At 39.1% G+C, this 24,055-nt stretch overlaps 1 protein-coding gene across 2 annotated transcripts in view; it reads left to right on the top strand.

Annotated features, from left to right (window-relative positions):
* The window catches only part of LOC149537880 (uncharacterized), a 44,307-nt gene that overhangs the window by 5,238 nt on the left and 15,014 nt on the right, over positions 1 to 24,055 (top strand). The window lies entirely within an intron of this gene.

The following is a 24,055-nucleotide window of genomic DNA, read 5'->3' as shown; positions in this document are numbered from 1 at the left end:
GACAGTGTATTGAGGACTGTTCTTGAAATGACACTAGTGAGAGTATTCAATTTTGGACTATTATAATTCTTTATTGTACTTGGCATTTAATATAAGTTGTAACAATTTTGAGGTGTTTTGAGTTTTTTTATCTTTCTTAACGGCATACACCTAGAGGCCATACCAAGCAAGGAAAGGGGCATGTGAATATAGAAGCTGAAGCACCCTATTTTGGTGACTTGACCACAGAATGTTGGATTATACCTTTTTGAGATGAACTTTGAGGTATTTTAGTGCTATTTTAAGTTTGCACTCTAGTGTATCTGTTGTACCAGCAGCAATAAGTTCAGTTTTAGACCTGCAAGGTGACTGATTTCTCATTTTGTTTGATATACATACTGTTCATGGTGCTTTAGGACCAGCTAACATTTGTTTTGAAGTAGTTTTATTTTTAATGCATGTTGAGTGGTGTGAGTTTGTTCATAGTGTTGTATTCAGTTTGATGAAAATTTATGCAATCCATCTACTGTTCCAAGTGTATTTCCACATAATCTCAATGTATGATTGGTGAGCAACTCACTGAGTAAGTTTTATGAATTTTCTTTGATGTGAATTTGTAATTGCAGTAATGTTCAAATCTGACCAGACTTTTCTATCAATCATTCTCCAGCTGTTCCTTGAAGCATCTAGTCATTTTGTATTGCATTCATACCCATCTTGCAAACTTCAGATGGTTTAGCCATTAAAGAGTTTAATTTCAATGTATTTCATATTGTAAACGATTTACCACCAGTTGTTATAGCATATTATTCAACACATTTGGCATTTACCAAGTTTGCATTATCAATCATTTTAGTCAAATTGAAGCTTAGACATTTTTCTACAATGGCTTGCATTTTATTAATGCTGTCTTCCAAAGTGGTTTCAATAAGGCTGCCTATGTCACTTGCATGTCAGTTTAAATATTCCACTAAACAGATGTTGATCAGGCCAGCTCAAACACCTGCATATTCTGGTCAGTTTGTGGTCATATCATTTTGTAATTGCATTCATTCAAAATAGCTTTGCTTGGAAATGTCATATTCTCTCACCTTGCCCACTTCAATATCTCGGTGATCAGATTTTGTAGAAGAAACTACGATTATATTGAAGTTACTGTAGAGTCAGAAATCACATACCACAATTTTGCAATTTAGGCCACACTTTTGTAACCACTTTAATGTCCATTGCTCTAGCATTTGTGCAGGCCCATTTGAGCTGTTGCATCAGCCTTTTCCCTCTCAGGATGCTCAAAATCCTTGTCAACAGCTATCTTTTAGCGTTACCTTTGTAGTAAATGCATGTTTCCTTTTCCACCTATCATTTTTTAATGTGATTTGTCTGGACACTAGCGAGCTGCCTGGATGTCTGTGTGCTATGCATTAGTCCACCGACATCTTAACATTCAAATGTCTGTCCTGTGCATGCTTTCTTGCTTTTGTTGGTGGAAGGACCCGGAATTTTCTAGAATTCGAGAAGCCTCTTTTTCCTCTTTTTCCCTCCTAATCTCTCTTTAGACTCATCTCTTTGCTTCATTCATGGGGCTCACATTTAAGCTATTTTAGAAGTGATCTCTCTCCTCTCTTAAAAAAACTCTCTTGTGCTCTTGCATAATCTTGGCTTTCACAGCTCTCTCGCTCTATTACTTTCTACACCGATCTCTTACAACATATTTTATAAAATCCTTCTATCTCTCTTATGTCTTTGAGCTTCTTGGGACTCATCACATCCCTTTCTATCAATATTATTTTATTTCATGCAATAGAGATTTTCCTCCACTAGCAAGGTTTCCTTTTATTTGCATATGTGAAGTAACAAGAGTTCTCGTCCATCTACCGGGGATTTTTTCTATTAAATTATCGTTTATCTATTTATCTTTTCACTCTATCTATCTTTCTAGTTGTTGTGGAGCTGGAAACACCAAAGCAAAGTACTTGACTGAGACAAGTCTCCAAACAGCCCCAAACAATTTTTCCTCTCTTGCACGTGTGCAAGTTTATTGCAAGCATTCCAAATGCATGAGGTTTTCCATATGTAAATTATTTATCTCATTTTAGTAAATTTATGTTATTTAAGATATATTTCATCACATTCTGACATTTGCATGTTGCAGGTTATTTGAAGCACAGACTTGAGTTTTCTCCACATTCTAAGTTTTTTTTCGTCGCAGACTGTACAGGACTGCAGCACAACATACAGATGTTTGTTCAATGCACTAGCATCCTTGGTCAAGACGCACACTTTTGGACTGAAGACTTTGTGTAGATTTGATGCTGCCAAAAGGAAACTATGTTCCCTTGAGAGCCAATTTCACAACACATTCTAAAACATTTGAACGTTAAGATGTTGGTGGACGAATGTGTGGCACGTAGATGTACACACAGTGTGCTAGTGTCCAAACAAATCATACTAAAAAATGACAAGTGGTAAAGGAAACATGTGGTTAATGCAAGGGTGACACCAAAAGATAGTTGTTGACAAGAACTTTGAGTATCCTGAGAGGGAAAAGGGCCTACACAACTGCCAAAAGAATGAATGCTAAAGTGGTTGCAAAAGTGTGACCTAAATTCAAAATAGGGGTATGCAGTTTTCGACTCTACATTTTGCACCCACTTTATCCGACTTATGAGTCAGAATGAATATACATGCTAAAATCTACTGAAAAAATATGACATCATGAGGATACTACAGAGGAAGCAAACAACTCTTTGAAACACAACAATATGCCTCCAGGGTAAAGACCTGCAAAAATGAGAATATGCAACAAGCAAACCAAAGCTTTGGGTCAGTAATGTAAAAGATATCTTGATGAAAAAGGTTGTCTCAATACAGCGCATTGCCCCCAAAAGACGAAAAATAATAAATAGAGGAATTCTAAACAAGGAGAGAAGAATTTAGGATTGATGGATTCAAGGAAGAATGCAACCAATAGATAGTGAAGCAACCAATTTCCAAGAGACAAAACATGACTAAGACACTAGCTTTCTCTATCACTAGAGGTCATGCAAATGATCATGATTAGTAGAACCAACCTTGTTATGGAGGAAAGCCTCTTGAAATAGACACTCAATGTAACCAACCTCACTAGGGAAGAGGGCTACTATCAAGGAAATTAGGTCAGTATGGGTAGCAAATTGTGTTTTGTTAGGAAGCCATACGATAAGGCAATTTTGAGTGTGCTTTGACATGCAGAGCGAATGCTAGATATGCATGTGATGGAGATTCTTTGATAGTGCGCCGACATGCGTAGCGAATGTTAGATAGGCATGTGATGGGGGGTTTTTGATAGTGCGCCAACATACGTAGTGAATGCTAGATAGGCATGTGATAGGGTGGCTTAAGATCACATCAACACACATAGCATAAAACTAGATAGGCATATGATAAGAAAAGATCCAGACGCAGAGATAGTGGTTTGGTCCCCACAAAGGTAGACAAATAGATAGTGGATTGGTCCCCGCAAAGGCATATAAGATAAGATAGAGGATCGACCCCCACAAAGGTAGATAAGATATGATAGTGGATTGGCCCCTATAAAGGAAGATAAGATATGATAGTGGATTGGCCTCCAGAAAGACACATAGGAAAAGATCTTAAGGTAGATATGTAGAAAAGATAGCATAGAGGCAATCCTTAAAATCACTTGTTATGCATAGAAGAAGAAGCAGAGTCTTTAATAGATTAATGGTTGATGACACCTGACTCATGAAGTTCTTAAACTTTATCTCTCAAGACCTTGCATTGACTAGTAGAATCACCTAGCACTTAATGATATGCACAATGAGAGTGCTTGCTTCATCATTCATATCACAAAGCCTCTTATGTGTAGGAGGAAGAGTGATCAAGTGAGCTTGTGAAGCCACCATAAAATATGCCCTCATTTAGATAAAGAATGGAGAGTAAGAAGCATTCCTTTCTCTTGTAAAGGAAGGTTTGATTGCTTAGATAATGGAGAAGATGAAGACAAAGGAGAATATCTATGTCCACCCACCATATGACAATGTCACTTTAGTTCCAAAAGGACTTTAACTCTATATTCCATGCATACAAGACCATTTCCTCTCTACCCATGTCTAGAAAGAATATTGAATCTTGGGCAATAGCGTGATTTCAATGCCTCAAAGGGGGGAGTATCAATATTATCGACATATGTTGTTGATAAAATTATAAAATAGCCGACGGGTAGATTAGCATGTTGTCGGTAATTATTATGTAGCCGACGAGTAGAATTAATTATTTCTGAATGGGCGCAACGGTTGAGTCACCCCTTCAGAATGGTATATGTACACCATCCGAAATGGACTTTGGAGGAGGGTTGTAACCATCATGGGAAGCACTATGTAATCTCTTCGGCATATATGCGAATAATAATAGGAGTACTGTTGTGTTACATGTTCTTATCTATTGTTTGTATGCATGAAACTATTTACCCCATACGGTAAACATTTGGTGCCGTTGCCCCATGGACATGGAACGAAGATAGAGGAATGAAAACTAATGCCGAATCAGTTTAACAAAAATAAGAATAAGCTAAAGGAAAAAGATGAAATACGCACCGCACAAGGGAATTTAATTTTGGCACAATAGGCTGAACACAGACAGAGGTTTCAGCAGATTGCTGACAGACATTGAAGCACTGAGGAATTGTTGGAAGAGACTCGACAGCGGTTGAATTTGGTGGAAGATACAAGGGAGGAATTTTTTAACCTGTATACACCGAGGGAAGAGAATCCAGGTGGAAGGGAATTAACTCGCACTGCTCAGAGTGCTGAGGGAGCACGAGTGTAGAGTGAACTCTTCGTTCGCGATACACTTCCGGAATGGAAAACTTCGCTTGAGGAAAACCCTTTTTCACCAAGTAATGCAGTTGTTGGAAATAAGACGACTGTTCAAAACAGCGTGGGTGTTTAGAACAACGTGGGTGTGCAGAACAGTGCGAGTGTGCAAAACAATGCAGGTGCACAACAAGTACCTCCAACTCGAATAGTAATGGTTGGACCAAAGGTAAAATTGCCAAAGTTTGATGGTGATGGAATGGCCTATTCAATTAGACACTATAAGACATGTGAAACAATTTGGATAGCTCGGAGTGCCGAGGGAGCACAAGTGTAGAGTGAACTCTTCGTCCGCGATACACTTCTGGAATGAACAACTTCGCTTAAGGAAAACCCTTTTTCACCAAGTAACGCGACTGTTGGAAATAAGACGACTGTCCAAAACAGTGTGGGTGTTTGGAACAACACGAGTGTGCAAAACAATGCGGGTGTGCCGAATAGTGCGGGTGCACAAAAAGTACCTCCAACTCGAATAGTAATGGCTAGACCAAAGGAAAAATTGCCAAAGTTTGATGGTGATGGAACGACCAATCCAATCAAACACTATAAGATATGTGAAACAATTTGGATGGCAAATGGCATAACTGACACAGATGAATGGGTCTGGCAATTTCCAGCAACCCTAAGGGGTGTAGCAATTGATTGGTTTGTCGATGCCAATCCTCAAAAATTAACTTCTTGGGCAGTAGTTAAAAAGGAGTTTATCACCGAGTTTCAATTGCTGTGAGATGACAATGAGATCGTAGCAGAAATCTACACCACAAAGCAAGGGAAAAATGAAATAGTTCGTGTATATGCCAAAAAATTAAAAGAATTAATAAATAAAATGGAAAGTAAGCCGACAGATGGGCTGAAAAAGAGATGGTTCATTGAAGGATTACGCTCGGAGTTAAGGAAGAAAATGAAGATTATGCTGCCATCATCATACACCAAAGCTTACAATCAAGCGATGGACTTAGAGAGTGAACAGAAAACGAAAAAGAAGAAGAAAAGTAGCTCATCCGACTTAGATGACGTGTCTTTGGAAGAAGATAGCAGTGGTGACGAAAATGACAGTAAGAAGGTTCGAGCTCTCCAGAAGGATATGATCAAAATGATGAAGGAATTTAAGAATATGTAGAAAAAGACAAAGGGAAACGAGCTATGGTGCACAGAATGCAAGACAGAAGGTCACACAAAGGGATCCTACTCGAAAAACCAATTATGTGATATCTGTCAAATTATGGGACATTCCACAAAAGAATGCCCCTTCAATATGGAAACAAGAGGGCATCAACAAGTGCTCCTGACACAGGAGACTTCTGTGTTAGGAGGGAGCAGAAACACCAACAATGACGATGCCACTTCGGGTGGGTACAAAAATAATGGAAGAGGGCAAAACAACAATACCAGCAACAATACCAACAACAATACTAGCAATAATAATGGGAGCTGCAACCGAATTTAGTACAATGCAAATGGTCACCCGATGGTTCAATGCTGAGTATGCAATTTGTGGGGTCACTTTGCACAAAATTGTACATCAACAAACACACCAAAGTTGTTATGTAGATGGTGCGGTCCTGGAGATTATGAAGATGCCAAGTGCCCAAAATCAGGAGTGAATTTGATCAGCATCGACGTGGATGAAGAAGTCCTGGCAATCACCCATAAACAAGCAAAACTGTACCTTGACTCAACAGAAGAAAAGAAGAGATTGGAAGAAGCACGGGCAAAAATTGAGAAAGTAATGCAGGTAGAGAAATCACAATTGAAGGACACTATCGGTACCTCAACAAGGAACTACGCAGAACAAAACATCATAAGGCAAATATTACAAACTAAAATACCAATCAAGTTAAATGATCTGATCCTCATAATGTCTCAACTACAGACAACACTCACGAACATAGCCCCGATTGCTAAACTACCAGGAGAACATGAAAGGGAAAAGGAAAACAGAGCAAGTGCAGCGGACCCAATACTGTTAGCCCTCACATCCAGACGACATCCAGTAGTCATAGAGATGGGTATATTAGGAACGGTCCTTTTAGACACAATTGTGGACGAAGGTTCAGGGGTAAACATCCTACGAGAAGATACTTGGAAGAAATTGGGATAGCCGACATTGTGGCCACCTACATTCCAATTACTAACGGCAGACCAACACAACATTAAACCTCTTGGGGTCCTGATAGTACAACCAGTGACTATTGGAACACAGCCGTTCCTACTTGATTTTGTCATCATCCCGCTGAAGAGGAGAGGATATGATGCCATTTTGGGCCGATGATGGCTCGTACAAGAAAAGGTTAAGCATGACTGGAACAAGAATACACTATCAATGGAGAGCAAAGGACAAAAATTCATTATTGATTTACACACTCAAATGGTGGGTGAAGAAGCCGTATCATCTAATTCCAAAGAAGAGGATGAAGGAAAGTAGCAATTGGAACCCAATGAGGAAGGAGTCCTACGGTTGGAAGGTGAATCAACGAACGATGATTTGGATTCGGTGAACAGCCTTTTCCACTGGCAGATGAAGGATTACGAGCTCTTTTCGAGTTGTAATATGTTAAGGTGAAAGATCCCTGATGGATGCCCTTGCTGATTTGCTGTAGTTTTTAAATTAATAAACTATATTTTCCTGTGATTTCTTTGATGGTCTTTGAGAATAGACAGAAGTTGCAGAAGGTTTTGTTTTTTGTTTTGTGTTTTTTGATAGTTTTCACAATAGTAATAAATAATAAACAATAAACATGAGAGGAGACTGAAAATAAATAAGAGCATAGAGCCAAATCAGAATTGCTATAAATAGTACCAGGCAGATTTCTGATTTATAAAGCCAAATAATAAATCCAATGCAGTTCCAAGGAGATTACATCCAACAATGATGCCAAACTGCTACAAATGGCAGCCCTAAGACTGCAAGGAATCACGTCCCAGCTGAAAGAATCAATCTGCAACGCTGAAACCATAAATCTGCAACCTAAATCCACAATAAAGAATGGCGTACTCTATCCCTGATAGCAACACACACTGTCTGAAGAATCCAATGCCAATAACTGCTGAGGGCTACGTCCCAGCCAATCCAAAACTGGGGTTTACATCCCAGATGAAGAATTGCTCTCTCAGAGCCAATTCACAAAAACAAGTTTTTCAATATGCAAAAGATGATCTTAGAATGAAGCTTCCATCTCCTTATAACCCCCTCTCAATTGCAAATCGAACCTTGAGTGTCTCCAAGTGGTGTTGTGTAGTGAAAATGTTATAATTTCTTATTTTAAAGTGGTCATGTTACTAGAAAATGACCTTTTTCCTCATAGATAGAATTCCATTCACTGAAATGCCCTGAGACCAAAGAGAAAGATTTAGAAAATTTAGAGACCTTTCCAACGAGCTATCACACCATAGGATGCACATCCAAATGAGGCTAAAAAACCCCTTATTACTCCAAAATGGCTAAAACTTAACCTTATTTAATTTATTTAATCACCAACTTAGGAAATATTTAAATATATTAAAATATTTCCCAAATGGTCCCAAAAGGCCCAAAATGACCAATCAAACATGAATCTGACCTCGTCACCTATCTGTGACTGATGCCAGACAAGATGGGTCAACTGGCAGTCCATCCCTAAAATCTAGGGATGCTCCTAAAAAGTAGGAGACAACCCCAATCAACCAAAATTGAGTCCCAATGGCTCTCCTCTACTATGTGCACCTTTGAGAGAACTGTCGCTGAATTGGGAGTTCCTCCTAAAAAATAGGAATGCCTCCTAAAAAATAGGAGATGCACTCTAAGTCTCCAAAACGTTTGCCGAGGTCTCCAAATGCCTCCTAGACCACTCCTAGTCAATCCTTACAAATTAGGAATCCCTCCTAAATTGTAGAAAATTGTTGTCTACTACTCCAAACTACTTGGAAAGCTCATGCATGACTCTCAAAGCCCTTGAGTTGGTTCCCTCTACGCTTTGCTGGCCTATGGGAACTAGATAATAGACCAACCCTGCTAGAAATGTTGTCACTAAGGAAGGGCAAAAATTGGGGACATGACATAAGGGTCAACGAAGGTGAGAAAGAAGAGGGAAATAATAATCCAAAGGAATACAAAGAAGTGAAAGAAGGAAAGGCGGTTATGAAAAAAGCTGAAGGGAAGAACATACAGTAAAAACCCAAAAAAAGGAAAGATTCCACCGTATAGTGTACAATAAATAGATCACACAGAAAGAAAATGTTACGTTGAACCATGGATATAGTAGAAAGGTGCTGGTATCAAGGAAAACACATCATACGGTTTGCACGAGAAACAAAGAGGAAGGGTTTAATAAATGCTTCAGTAGTACGGAGTGAAGGTTGTAAAATCAAGAATACAGTTATTGATGGCAAGGAGTGGCAACCGACGAAATTCATGGTACTGAGTTTCGAGAACAAATTGGGCGATATGGAAAACCTGAGGGAGAGATCATATAACTTAAATAAACTTGATGAGCGACGATTGCAAGTACAATGGGCCACAAAGGTGACATAGAACAGGCGCAAAGCGTGGCATGATAAACAACTAAAGCTAAACAAGTTTCAACCGGGACAGCTGGTGTTGAAGTATAGCGGACGAAACGAAACCAAATTGTGGAAGTTTAAAGTCAAATGGGTTGGGCCACACCAAATCTGAGAAGTGGGCAACAACGGAGCAATAAAGCTGTGGACATTGGATGGGCAAGAAATTTCAGAAACGTTGAACAGTTTCGAGTTAAAAATATACCATGCTAGAACTATTCCCCCATCGACAAACAATGAGTAATAGTTTCAAAAAAAAAAAGAAAAAAAAAATATTAAAAAAATTGGAAAAAAAAGTTATAAAAGCACCGTACGGCATCCCAGTGCATTCCAAGGCACTGTACGGTTCTTCTCAACACCGTACGATAAACATCGTACGACAATCTGTGAACACTAGAAGGCAACATAGCAATATGCAATCACTGTACGAATATCGAATAATGAGATACTGTATGGTCCCCTCTGTACCTTCATGCATCATATGACAACTTAACAAGGCATACACCATACTGCCCCCTACACATTGACGACACCATACGGTTTCTCAATGCATCTACTAACGCACAAAGATTTAATGATGCTAGAGGAAGAAGACCATACACCGTACAAAAATTCAAGGTAATGCTAACAAGACCATACAGATTCCCAAGGCTTTCCTACGCACACCGTACGGAAACCAACTAATCATATGCCATAGAGAATAGAGAAAACACCGTACGGTTGGAATAGGGATATTGCCGTTGCCGTACAAATATCGCAGAAGGTAGTGAGGGCACCAAAGAATACCGTGCAGACTTGAGAAGGAGACAATGCACTTAGTAATGCCAAGGGTTAGACCGTTCGGCCGCACTGTAGAAGAAGGATGGGATAGTAGCAAAAATAAAATTGTACAAAGGAGAAAGATGCAACCGTACAACAGAAAGATATAGAGGAAGGAGCAAAAAAAAAAAGACAAATAAAAAATGTTCAGAATGAATAATGCATGATGCCCAAGGGAAGGGAAAGACATAAACGGGTAGTAAAACATAAGCAGTTGCCAAAAAGAGTGTGGGATCGGAAGAAAATCACAAAAATGGTGTATTCTATGGAATTTTGTGTGGCTTTGAGAGTGCTAATTTAATCTTGACAGCGGGGGCATTGCCCCTGGACCCTACCCTATATTGCGACAGGGAGCGCACTTAGGGCGATGCCCCAGGACCCCTCGAGGGCATTTCCCCGTAGACCCCCAGTTACTTCAATTATCAATCGTAGGAAGTATGACCAGTTGATAAGACCTAGAGCTACTGCAGGCATGGACTGTCTGTGTACCAGAGGTGGAGAGAACAACAAAGAAAGCCTTTTGAGAGGGGTGGTAACTTTGAGGCACTTGGAGTAGGTGTTGGACGTGAAGCTGTCTTGGTGGATGCATAGAGAGCTTGGGAGGAGCTAATCATCCAGTTGGAGGTAGTAAGAGCGACACTTGGCTCAGTGTACCCAGAAGTTGGAAGCAGAGAAGGCAACATGGGTGGCTATCACGGTTAGCTTGGCTAAGGAGACAGTATTGTTAGTAGAGGCTACAGATGCAACGTGTTTTGGAGACCAGTTTGGTGCAAGTACAGAACGAATGTGAAAGTGGTGTGACAGAAACATATCTATCTTGTTATAGTTAGTTAATATATCCCGTTTTGTTAATCTGTCTCAGATATTTTGTAATTGTCATCCAAAGACGACTTTTCTTTTTGGGGGGGATGATGTTATCGATAAAATTATAAAATAGTCGACAGGTAGATTAGCATGTTGTCGGTAATTATTATGTAGCCGATGAGTAGAATTAATTATTTCTGAATGGGCACAACGATTGAGTCACCCCTTCGGAATGATATATGTACACTGTCCGAAATGGACTTTGGAGGAGGGTTGTAACCATCATGGGAAGCACTATGTTATCTCTTTGGCATATATGCAAATAATAAAAAGAGTACTGTTGTGTTACATGTTCTTGTCTATTGTTTGTATGCATGAAATTATTTACCCCATACAGTAAACAACATAGTTGACAACATTCATGCTATCATACAATATAGAAGAATGATCATCCTCAATAGCAAGTGTGAATGAAATATTTGGATGTTAGAGTAGATAGGGTCGATTTACCCAAAGGACCATGATCATCACTAAGACATGCATTTGGTTGAGGAGAAGGTAGGTTGGCACCACCATCAAGATTGGGCACTTATTGGCAGTGCAATAAAGGTTGACAATGATGAAGGAATTGAATTTTTAAAAGTAGCACAACTTGAAGATTAATTAGCCTTAGCCTCATAATAATAATGGAGGGATGCAAGATCATTATTTATCCTAACTACTTAATCATTATGAATAAATTTGATGGATTTATGTAGGGTAGATGGGACTGCACCCATGGCATGAATCTGCGGTCTACCTAGACAAATATTGTTTTGCAAAGTAGCTGTTATAACATGTATAAGAGTAGGTAAAGTAAGGGGTCCAAGTTACAAAGGTAGCGTTATTGTATCTAGAGATTTTCGACCAACATCATTAAACCCATGAATAGATAGAAAAGTTGAAAGAGAACTTGGATCCATTTTGATTTTAGGTAAAAGATCAATATTAAAAGCATTGAGCCTTGAACCAATATTGTTGTCCTGCATTTTGTCACCACAAAATGCAGATAACAGCATCAAACTTTTTCAAGCTAGTTTCGCATTTCTCTAAGCTTGAATTTAATATTCAATTGCTTAGTGTTGATCAATCAATTCATTTCAATTTGAATATCAAATTGTTTTATTGAAGGTCTTTGTCAAGTCGTTTTTGTTTTGCTTTCTATTGAGCCTTTGCTTGATTTTTGAAGCCTTCACAGTCCGTTCTTTTCTTTTGAGTTTTTGTTTGCTTGTTTTTGGTCCTTTGGATTTGCTCATGTCATGCCCTTCGATTTTCTCTTCGATTCGGTCTAACCTAGGGGTCAATCGGAGTTGTTGTGAACATTTTAGGTGCAACAACACGAATTAAGAAAAAATGATGTTATATTTTTATTTTGACATTCACTTTTTCAAAAATATAACATTTACTCACTTTTTGTTATGTTTTGAAGTTACTTTTCATTTAAATTTATAACTTAAAGTGACTATAGTGCACTTTATGTTATAATTTTAAGTTGAGTTACTTTTTAATTTTTCACTTAAAATGACTATAGAACTATATAGTTACTTTTTAAATTTTTGATTTTTGAATCAAATACTTATATAAATGTCACTTTAACTTAATGTTTATGACTTATATTGATTAATATAATGCATAAATGTTATTTTTGACCCATATTGTTGACATTTTTATAAAAATAAGTGAAATGCATAACTTAAAAGCCTTAAAGTGGACATTTTATGTGCATATGCATGAAAAAAACTATGAAAAGAAAAAACTTTTTATGCTAATGCATATAAAAACTCATTTTGAGGACTTTTTTCATGTCATTACATCGAATGCTTGTAAAAGTGGACCTTTTTGATGCAATGACATGAAAAGTTGAGTTTTTATGCTTGTGCATCAAAAAGGTGAAACATTTTAAAATATGTAAGTGATTCCAAAAAGTGAGATTTTAGTGTCTTACACATTTTAAAATATGCAATGAGTCTCAAAAAGTGAGATTATATCTCAAGACATATTTTAAAACATGCAATGGGCTCTAAAAGGTCCTATTTTGTCTTCAAACATGTTTTAAAATATGTAATGAACATAAAAATGCCCTATTGTGTGAAGAAAATATGTTCTTGCTCCAAAAACCTCCAATTTTGATCATAACTTTTGATTTTCTCCATGGATTTGGATGAAATTAGTTGCATTCAAAACGTTTTGGAGAGGTGATCATTTTGCCCATGTCATCAGTAGAAATTGTGTATCGGCCGACGGCCGACGGGTCCCTTCGAAAAAGTTTTTGTTATGTAGCCGACGGGTAAATAGTTTGTAGCGGACATGATGTATCTGGCCAACGGATACCTTCGGGAAGGTTCGTCAGAAAGTATTTATAACCCCTTCGGGAAGCATTGTAATCATCATATCTTACCATGGAAGCATAATGTACTGTTGGCATATGCGAATAATAATAATAGTTCTGCTGTTTGCTATTCATGTTCATTATCTGTATGCGTTGATTTCTTTACCAGTACGGTAAACATTTGGCACCGTTGCCCGATGGACTTGGTACGCAGGCAGGCGGATATGAATTAAATGCCGAATCAGTTGAAAAAAGATAAGAGTAAGCTGAAGGAAAAAGATGACATACGCGTTGCGTAAGAAAATTTAATTTTGCAAATAGAGCGTCGAAGGAGATTTCAAAAAATTCCCGATGGAAACAAGAGCGCGGAAAGATTGTAAAAGGAGACTCGACAACGGCTTGATTTGGTGGAAGAAGCGAGGGAGGAGTTTCTGAACCTGCATACGCCACAGGAAGAGAATCCTGACGGAAGGAGATCGACTCGCACGGCTTGGAGTGCCGAAGGAGCACGAGCATGGAGTGACCTCTTCACCCGAGATATACTTCTAGGACGAACAACTTCGATTGACGAACCCTCTTCTTCACCAAACAGCGCGGGTGTTGAAAACAGCATGGAAGCAGAGAACAACACGGGTGTAGAAAACAGTGCAGGTGTGCAGAACAGTGCAGGTGTCCAGAACAGCGCGGGTGTGCAAAACAGCGCAGGTGTTCAAAACAGTGCGGGAGCTCAGAACAGCGCGGGTGCTCAAAACAGCGCGGGAGTGCAAAACAGCGCAGGTACACAACAAAACCCTCGACATACAGTGATAATGGCAGGTCCGAAGGAAAAATTGCCTAAATTTGATGGTGATGAAGCAGCTGATCCCATTCGACATTGTAAAACATGTGAAACGATCTGGAGGGCAAACGGCATAACTACAAACGAATGGATCCGACAATTTTCTGCTACCCTACGGGGTGTTGCGATTGATTGGTTTATTGATGCTGATCCACAAAAATTAAATAGTTGGGATAACATTAAGAAGGAGTTCATCGCAAAATTTCAACTTTTGCGTGATGATAATGAAATTGTAGCGGAGATATTCAATACCAAGCAAAAGAAGAATGAAACAGTACGGGTCTTCGCCAGGAGGTTGAAGGACTTAATCAGTAAAATGGAGAATAAACCGGCAGATGGGCTCCAGAAAAGATGGTTCATTGAAGGCCTTCACCCAAAGCTGCGAAAAAAGATGAAGATTGTGCCACCATCGACATACATTGAAGCGTACAATCGGACAATGAACTTCGAAAGTGACTAGAAGACAAAGAAGAAGAAGAAGACCAGCTCATCGGATTCAGATGACGATGACCCTTTAGGAGAAGATAGCAGCAACGATGACGAGGGCACAACAGGAAGGTTCGTGCCCTTCAGAAGGATATGATGTGGATGATGAAGGAATTCAAAAGCATGAACAAGGAGACTAAGGGAAATGACCTATGGTGCACGAAATGTAAGAAAGAAGGCCATACGAAGAGATCCTGCCCGAAAGATCAATTTTGTGAAATCTGCCAGATCCTAGGACACTTGGTAAAGGAATGCCCTTTCAATTTAAAAACAAGGACACCACAGCAAGTGTTCCTGTCACAGGAGGCATCCCCGTCAGGAGGGAACGGGAACACCAGTACGGAAGGTGCCACATCGGGCGGATACAGAAACAACCGGCTCGGTCAAAATAACAACAATAGCAGCAACAATAATACAGGCGGAAGGAGTCGAATTCAGTATGATGCAAATGGTCGACCGATTATTCAATGCCGTGCATGCAATCTATGGAGTCACTTTGCCCGAGAGTGCACAATGGCGAACACACCGAAGTTGCTATGCCGATAGTGTGGACTTGGTGATCATGAAGATGCTAGGTGTTTGAAGTCGGGAGTAAACTTGATCACCGTCGGGACGAACGAAGAAGAGGTTTTGGCCATCATACGGCAGCAAGCGAAAGTGTACCCCGACCCGGAGGAAGAAAAGAAGAGACTGGAGGAAGCACGGGTAGAGATCCAGAAAGAAACACAGGCAAAAACGACACACCTGAAGGACAGGCTGAGTACTTCCATACGGAACTGCGTAGAACATAACATTGTACGGCAAATTTTGCAAGCCGAGATACCCGTCAGGATAAGTGATCTGTTTCTCACTATGCCTCAACTCCGATCGGCACTCACAAACATCGTTCCCCTTGCCCAACTACTAGGAGAACATGGAAGGAAGCAAGAAAGTGGAGCAAGTGCAGCAGACAAAAAGGAGAAGGAAAGTGGCGCAAGTGCAGAAGATCCGATGTTGTTAGCTCTTTCATCTGGACGCTATCTGGTGGTTGTTGAAATGGGCATTCTCGAGACTGTGCTAACGGACATGATCGTCGACGGAGGATCCGGTGTCAATGTGTTGCCTGAAGACACTTGGAAAAAGTTGGGACAACCGACATTATGGCCACCTACATTCCAGCTGCTAACGGCCGATCAACATGGAATCAAGCCATTGGGAGTCTTGACAGCACAACCAGTGATGATTGGAACACAACCATTCCTGTTGGACTTTGTCGTGATCCCACTGAAGCGGAGAGGATATGATGCCATTCTGGGCCAGGGGTGGTTGATACAAGCCAAGGCAAAACACAATTGGAAGAAAAATACTTTATCACTTGAAAGCAAAGGCCGCAAGTATGTCATCGATCTACACACTCAGATGGTTGGAAAAGAAGCTCTATCATTAGATTCTGAAGGAGAAGACGATGAGAGGAGGCAGAGTATGGAACCCGATCAGGAGGGAGTCCTACGATTGGAAGGAGATGACGATTTGGATTCAGTAAATGGTCTTTACCACTGGCAGATAGAGGATTACGAGCTCTTTCCAAGTTGTAATATGCTAACGATCGACGAAGGTAAGAAAGAAGAAGGAAATGAATATCCGAAGGAATACAGAAAAGTTGAAGGAGGAAATGAATGTCCGAAGGAACACAGAGAAGCCGACGGAAGAAATGAATGTCCGAAGGAACATGGAGAAGCCGAAGAAGGAAATGAATGTTCGAAGCAACACAGAGAAGCCGAAGAAGGAAACGCGGATATGACTGAAGCTGAAGGACAGAACATATAGTACGAACCCAAAAGAAGGAAAGATTCTACTGTACGACTGCGCAGGAAGAAAGTATTATGTCAAACCACAATATAGCAGAAAGGTACTGGCGGCAAGAAAGACACATGATACGGTCTGCATAGGCAACAAAAAGGAAGGGTTCAATAAAAGTTGTAGCAGTACAAAGTGAAAGTGTTATTGACGGACAGAAGGGGCAGCTGACGGAGTCCATGGTATGGAGCTTCGAGAACAAACTAGGCGATATGGAGATGACACAGAACAGGCGTAGCAAGTTTCAACTAGGATAGTTGACGTTGAGGTATGATGGATGGAATGAGATCAACCCAGGCAAGTTCAGAGTTAAGTGGGTCAGACCATATCAAATTCGGGAAGTGGGTGATAATGGAGCAGTAAAACAATGGATGCTAGACGGAAAGGAAGTTGCCGACACTGTGAATAGGTCGAAGTTGAATGTTTGCCATGAAAGAAGTAACGCACCTCCATGGACGAACAACTGAGAGAAGATGACTGTAAGTACTGTACATATGTAAATATTGTACATATTTGTTCAAAAAAATTATTATTTAAAAAAAAAAAAGGGGGGGAAAGGAAAAGTACCGTACGGATTTCACAAGTAAAATATGAGCACCGTACGACTTCCACAAGCACCGTACGGATTTCACAGTGAAGGAGCGCCGTACGGGATTTTCACAGGATGGAATGTGTCGTACGATTTTTAGAGGAAAAAGTTCGTACTGTTTTTAAGGGGCAAGTACCATACGGTGCTTAACACCTGAAGGAAGGAGAATATCGTACGGTCTTTTATATCTGAAGGAAGAAGAGTACTGTACGGTTTTTGAGATCTGAAGGAGTGTACGGATTATGGTGTACGAGTTTCAGACAATCCAAAATGTGGTACGGTTTTCAAGATGGTAGTACAGTTTTGTGGTAGTGTACGGTTTTTTTTTTTTTAAAAGCCTGAGAAGGATAACGTACGGAATTTGGAGCCAAATTTTAATTTGCATTCTATGGATTTTGAAGACTTCGGAGAATATCGCAGTACGGCTTCTCCAGAAGATTGAAATAGTGAAGACGCCTTCAAAATTGTTTCATCAAAACCCGTGTGCATAGCAGCTCCAGGAAGGAGGCATCCATATGCAATCAACAGACAGTGTCAAGATTGAAGCCGTACGGATTTCATCACAGAAGGGTGACAGGAGGTTTTCTAAAAAAAAAAAAAACTACGACAGAATCATGTTGCTCAAAATGAGTATCAGATGATGCCATAGGGAAGGGGAAGCATCAGCGATTGCCAGAAAGAGTGTAGAATCGGCAGAAAATGACAGAAATGGTGTGTTCCGTGCAGTTTTGTGTGGGTTTCAGAGTGCTAATTTGGTCTTGACGGCGAGGGGTGCTGCCCCAGGACCCCGCGGGGGCACTGCCCCTTGACCCCACCGGGGGCGTTGCCCCTTGGACCCCCAGTCGTTGCGGATATCAGTCGTGGGAGTTTGACCAGTCGAGAAGACTTGGAGCTGTTGCAGGCATGGAGTGTTTGTGTACCAGAGGCACTGAGAGTAGGTGTTGGCCGTGAGGCTGTCTTGGTGGATGCGTAGAGAGCTCGGGAGGAGCTGATCATCCAGTTGGAGGCAATGCAGCGACACTTGGCTCGGGGTACCGAGGTGTTGGAAGCAGAGAAAGCAGCACAGGTGGCTATCAAGGTCAGCTTGAGGAGTCAGTATTGTGTTAGCAAAGGCTATAGATGCAACAGGATGAATGTGAAAGCGATATTGTTGTATTAGTTGTTTGAGTTTTGTTCTGTAGTCATCAGGAGATGACTTTTCTTTTTGGGGGGGATGATGTCATCAGTAGAAATTGTGTATCGGCCGACGGGTCCCTTCGGAAAGGAAATTGTGTATCGACCGACGGGTCCCTTCGAAAAAGTTCTTGTTATGTAGCCGACGGGTAAATAGTTTGTAGCGGACATGATGTATCTGGCCGATGGATACCTTCGGGAAGGTTCGTCAGAAAGTATTTATAACCCCTTTGGGAAGCATTGTAATCATCATATCTTACCATGGAAGCATAATATACTGTTGGCATATGTGAATAATAATAATAGTTCTGCTGTTTACTGTTCATGTTCATTATCTATATGCGTTGATTTATTTACCAGTACGGTAAACAACCCACATCAAAAATCAATTTATTGCACTCAAAAACATGTTTGAAACTCCCAATCTAGGGCACGAGTTTGCACAAAACTCCATAAATCTGCCAAGTTTGATTACGTTTTTGTATGGAATCAAGTCGTTTTTACCTCATTAGGTGATTACATTGCTTGAAGATCATTATTTTGGTGTTAAATCATCAAAACGTTTTACTTGGAAGATCACGTTTTTTGCTTGTTTTGGCAAAAACGTCTCAAGAACATGCAATCTTTAAAATGTTGGAAGTTGGAGCCAATCTAGGGCATGTTTTGGCATTTTGCTAACTAATCTCCTTGTTTGCTGCCCTTTATAATTCAAATTTTGAAGATTTGAAAAGTTCTCACCATTTTAGAAGAAGATTTCAAACAAAGAGCATCCTTTCCTTCATTTTTGGCACATATTTTTCATGTAAGTGGACCTCTTCTTTCTTGCATTTTAATTCATGCTTATCCTTGCTGATTTTATGCATGAAATCGTTGAATGTATGCCATTTGTAAAAATCTTTGCCTTAGAATGTGCATTTTTCTTTTAAATATGAATTTCTTCTTCATTTTGATGTCTTCGGTTCTTCCCCAAGTTCCAAATTCAAATTTCATCTTTGGAATGCATTGCATCTTGGCATGTTTTGAGTTGTTTTCAAAGGTATGTTTTTTCTTTTGTTTAGGTTTTGTGTGTTTGTTTGCCGATTTTTCTCCATTTGGAGAAATTGCAAGTTTTTTTCCAAAAACTTGTTTTTCCTTCATTACATGCGAAAGCATTATCATTTTTCATATTCCGTTTCCATGTCATTACATCTGACATTCCATCCGACAAATGCGATTACATGTTTTTCACTTCATTCACCATCTGCACATGCATGTAATCCCATTTTTTGTTTTCATTTTCATCCATCTCATTTTTCACATCCATTCGCACAACACAATTACATGCAATGTCTTACGTGTAATTGCATCCAAAAGGTCCGATTTTGATTAAAAGTCATATTTTGAAAAGACAAAAAGATGTCATTTTCGCTTTCTATGTACTTTGACTTCTTCCTTCCTCCAAAAGTGACTGTATAATTCATTATCTCACCTCCATTGTTTCATTTCCATCTTCATATACGTATTTGCACTTACATGAATAAATACATGTTTCCACCTCAACATATTTTACATGTTACCCTTCATTCGCATTTGCATATACACGTAAAGTGTACTTTTCATTTGCACTTACATCTCATTTCACTTTCCAGTTTCCATTACATATTGCATTTACATATATGCATGTTTCATTCAATAAAGCCTTGAAAACTTTAAGTCACTTTTGAAATCAGCAACTTTCACTTTGCATGCATTCCCATGAATTTCACCTTCGCACATTTTCATTCCATTCCATTTCATTTCTTTTTCCATATCCACACTTTCATTTCATGTCATTCCACATTTCATACATTCTATTTCACTTTTCATTCCATTGCATATGCATATGCTTTCTCTTCAAAACTCACTCCTTTTCGAATCTTCACTGCTACTCCGGATTTCACTTGCATGGAGATTCTTTCTGATGATGTATTTGTGTTTTGCGATTTTTGTGTTGCAATACAAGCACTAGAAATGTCCTCGCCTTCCAAATCAAAAGGCCGGATGAAATACCAATATAACAAAGAATTGGCACATGCAGTTCCTTCTTCAGTTACGTCTGTTCTTGATAACGTGCTAGACACCAAGATTGGTCATGTAGATGTAGCTGATTTTCTACAAAGGATTGAAGCTCCAGCTACACATGAGATGAAATGTATTAAAAGAACCAACATCCATTTGGTTTCTACATTTCCCATGGCGGCCATAGAACCTAGTTTTGTCTACGAATGTGCTTGGCGCTTCACTCCAAAGACAAGGAATATTAAAGACGCTGATGGCAAGGTTATCATTAGCCTTGATCCTAAAGTGATTGAACAAATCTTCAAAGTTCCTCGAAAATCAGAATGTGCTGACTTGACCAAAGAATCGTCATTAGCTTGCTAGAATGAACAAAATAACAACTATCAGAAGTATGTCAACCTTTATTGGTTAGACAACAAAAGAAGTAGTTTTTCCCGATGGCCAAAGACTCTTCATCGGTCAAATTTTAAACAAGAATACAAGGATCTCATCATCCATCTCAGTAGAATCTGTGGTCTTAAGGATTCTTCTGATTTTGAGCCATGGATGTACAAATTTATGTTTCAAATCAGAGAACAAAGAACACATCTTTTGGGGAGAACTTATCAGTATTGCAATTTGTCAGCGGATATGCAATGTAGGAACGTCAGTACCTTTTTACATGAATTCATATCTAGTTTACATTGCTGCTGCCATGGGATCTTTTTCAGGGCTTTCCACCAAAGGTGATCATCTTCAAGTACCTGTTTGGAAATACTATGACCAAATCACTTTGGCTAATAGTAAATATCATTATAGAAGAGTCCAAGATGCCTTTTTTGGACATTACAAGTATCTGTTCGACAAATAGTTATGTATCAAAAGAGTATCTGATGCAGCATGGGAAAAGGTAAACCAGTACCGCTGCATTTTTCTTCAATTTCCTACTTTCACATACTTGAGAGTTGGATATTTCAAAGGAGAGCCATATACCTTACCTAGGTATGCTACAGATCAAATCATTCTAATAGAGTCAGCCAGACAACTCATGGACGTGTAGAATGATCAGCATGCATCACATAGGCCCGGATTTGGCATCACCTCAGCTAGACCTTTAACTATTGGCAATTATTCAATTGTTTCTGTGCCTAAAGCGAAGAATATGGAAGTAGAGTTGCAATTGATTACATTGAAGAGGTTCAAGGCTAGATTTGATTTTGATTATTGAGAGATGAACTCTCAGATCAGGAGGGCCTATACTCATGTTCATCGCATTGAAAATATTTGGATTGACATGAGAACAGAGTTTGATATTATGAAGATGGATTATTGTAGCTTAACCTTGCAACAAATAATCAATCTTAATATGTTGGAAATTCCTCTAGATTTCTAAGTTGAAGATGATGGCGACATTCTGGATCCAAAATTCCATCAAGCCGATTTTGATAAAATGTGTGCTTTTCCTATTCAATGGCAACAAAAAGAAGGTACATCTATTATGGACAGGTTTCAATCCATCTTAGCAAACACTAACGAGTGGTTGAAAAGTAAAGGCCTAAAAAGAGTAAATCCTAAGATGAGTCTGGATTGTGGAAGTTTTGGTCCTCTTGGTAGTAAGTCACAACTAGAAATTATAGAAAAAGATGGTGCTTCATCTTCAAATATCAAGAGTACTCTCAAATTCAAATTAAAGGGCAGAGAAAGAACTAAATCATCCCAAGTTCTTGAACCAATTCAAGAATCAGTGACAGAATTAGAAGAAGATTCGGAAACAAAATCCGAGAAAGAAAATTCAAATGAAGAAGGAGAAATTAGAATCATATCTCCTCCCAAGCCTGCACGTCTTCTCCACATGAAGAGCCCTTTTTGCATGAGGTTGATGATGATGTAGATTCATTTTCTACTGTTTTCACTCACTTCATTCCAGTCTCGGAGGTTAACACCATGGCTCTTCCGATTTCATCTATTGCTCCTCATGTTCCTGCACATGATCAATTTGAACACTTAGCAAATGTGTTTGAAGATTTTCCGACTCTTACTAGAGGTCAACTTTTCCAACTTGATACATCTTTGACAGGATTTGAAATTTTCATGATAGAATCTTCACAACATGTTCCTATGCCTACAACAGTGCAAACTAAATCCTGTTCAGTCACTACAGATATACAATCTGGATCAATGACAATGATCTCCACTGTGCTTGCTTCTATAGATGAAAGTTTTAGCCTACCTGCATGGTTGAGTAGAATCACAACGAAGAGAAGGGAGGTGGTTATTCCTCCTGACAATCTTCCTATGAAGAAGACTAAATCCAAATCTCTAAAGGACAAGATTGTTTCTAGAATTTTGGTTGATTCTGACAAAACCAAGTATGTTGAGGTTGTTGAGCCCTTAGTAGATAAACATGTTGAAGAACTCACTAGCTCTGATTATAAATTTACTAAGATTGAAGTTGGAAAGAAATCTTGTTTGATTTCTTTACAAGATGCTCATGATGCATTGGTAAATGTATCAAAAAGCAGTCATGAGCTTTGGGAAAAGAAGAATCAATTGAAACAGGAAATAGCTCATTTGAATGAGGTCATCCAGAAGCAATCTTCTCAAAAAATTGTTGTTGCATCACAAACATCTAAAGAGAGAAGGTTGATTGAAGCTGCTAAGTCCTGGATACAGGAAATCATTGTTGAAGGAGTTCAAGCCATCACAGAAACACTTGCAATTCTAAGGCATGTTAAAGAGATGAATAGAATGGAACTAAGCTTAATTTCTTCTCTGACTCAAGAGGCAGATAACCTGAAGGAAATCCTTGAGGATTGAGATGAAATGATTAAGTTTGATCTGAATGCTATGGTCTCATGTGACATTCTTCCGTCATGTGAAATGTTTTTCAGATTTCAAGAACTCATTGGTTACAAGGAAGAGACCTTAAGAAAGTTGATCACAAAATTGCAAGTGGCTCTTGAAGATTGTCAAGCAGTTGAAACAAGCCTTACTTGTGATTTGGAGCAGTTGGGATGCCGTATTACTGATAATCTTGGTAATCTTTTGGCAACAGAAAGATTGAATTCAGAATATACAATCAGGATCAATGCTGATGTAGATTCTGAAGATTTTGGTTTGCACACAATGAAGAAGTTTGTTTTGTACAAATCCTTGACAAAACACTTGTTAGATAATACAACAGAAAATTCCAAAGTTGTGCAATCAGCATATGAAAAGCAGTGAGAATCGAAGCCATATCAAAGACTATGGAGATTGCTGATCTTCCTAAAGTGCGTGACGTCGTTGTGAAATTCAAGGCATTAAGAAGCAATCTTTAAGATTGTTCCGTAATTTCTATTTTATAGTTGTTTAGAATGCATTACATGAAAAAGTGTAATTGCATGTAATGCGAATTGCATGTGTAGTTGCATGTAACCCTTTAGTTTTTGTAGTTAGACTTGGTCAAAGTTAGTTGAGTTGCTCCCACTTTTTCCTCCCCTTTTTTCTCAACTTACTTTGCCTATATAAAGGGGTGCCCCCCTCATTGTAAAATCATCATTATCTTTATGCAAGAGAGCTCTGGAGAAATTGTGCCAGCAGAACTTTGTTTGTGTAGTACTATTTTGAGAGAAAGTGAATACAAAAGAGCATTTGAGACTTAACTTTGATTAAGTGAAATTGTTGCTTGTATGGATTGTAAGCTTTGTCTATAATTCATTCAAGTTATCTTTGATTCGTACTATCTTTTGTTATTG

This window comes from Cupressus sempervirens, chromosome 9 (genome assembly GCF_028749045.1).
Source record: "Cupressus sempervirens isolate cs-2001-9-10 chromosome 9, ASM2874904v1, whole genome shotgun sequence".
Taxonomy (NCBI): Eukaryota; Viridiplantae; Streptophyta; class Pinopsida; order Cupressales; family Cupressaceae; genus Cupressus; species Cupressus sempervirens.
Note: the sequence above shows the minus strand (reverse complement) of the source record. Positions and strands in the feature narration are given on the sequence as shown.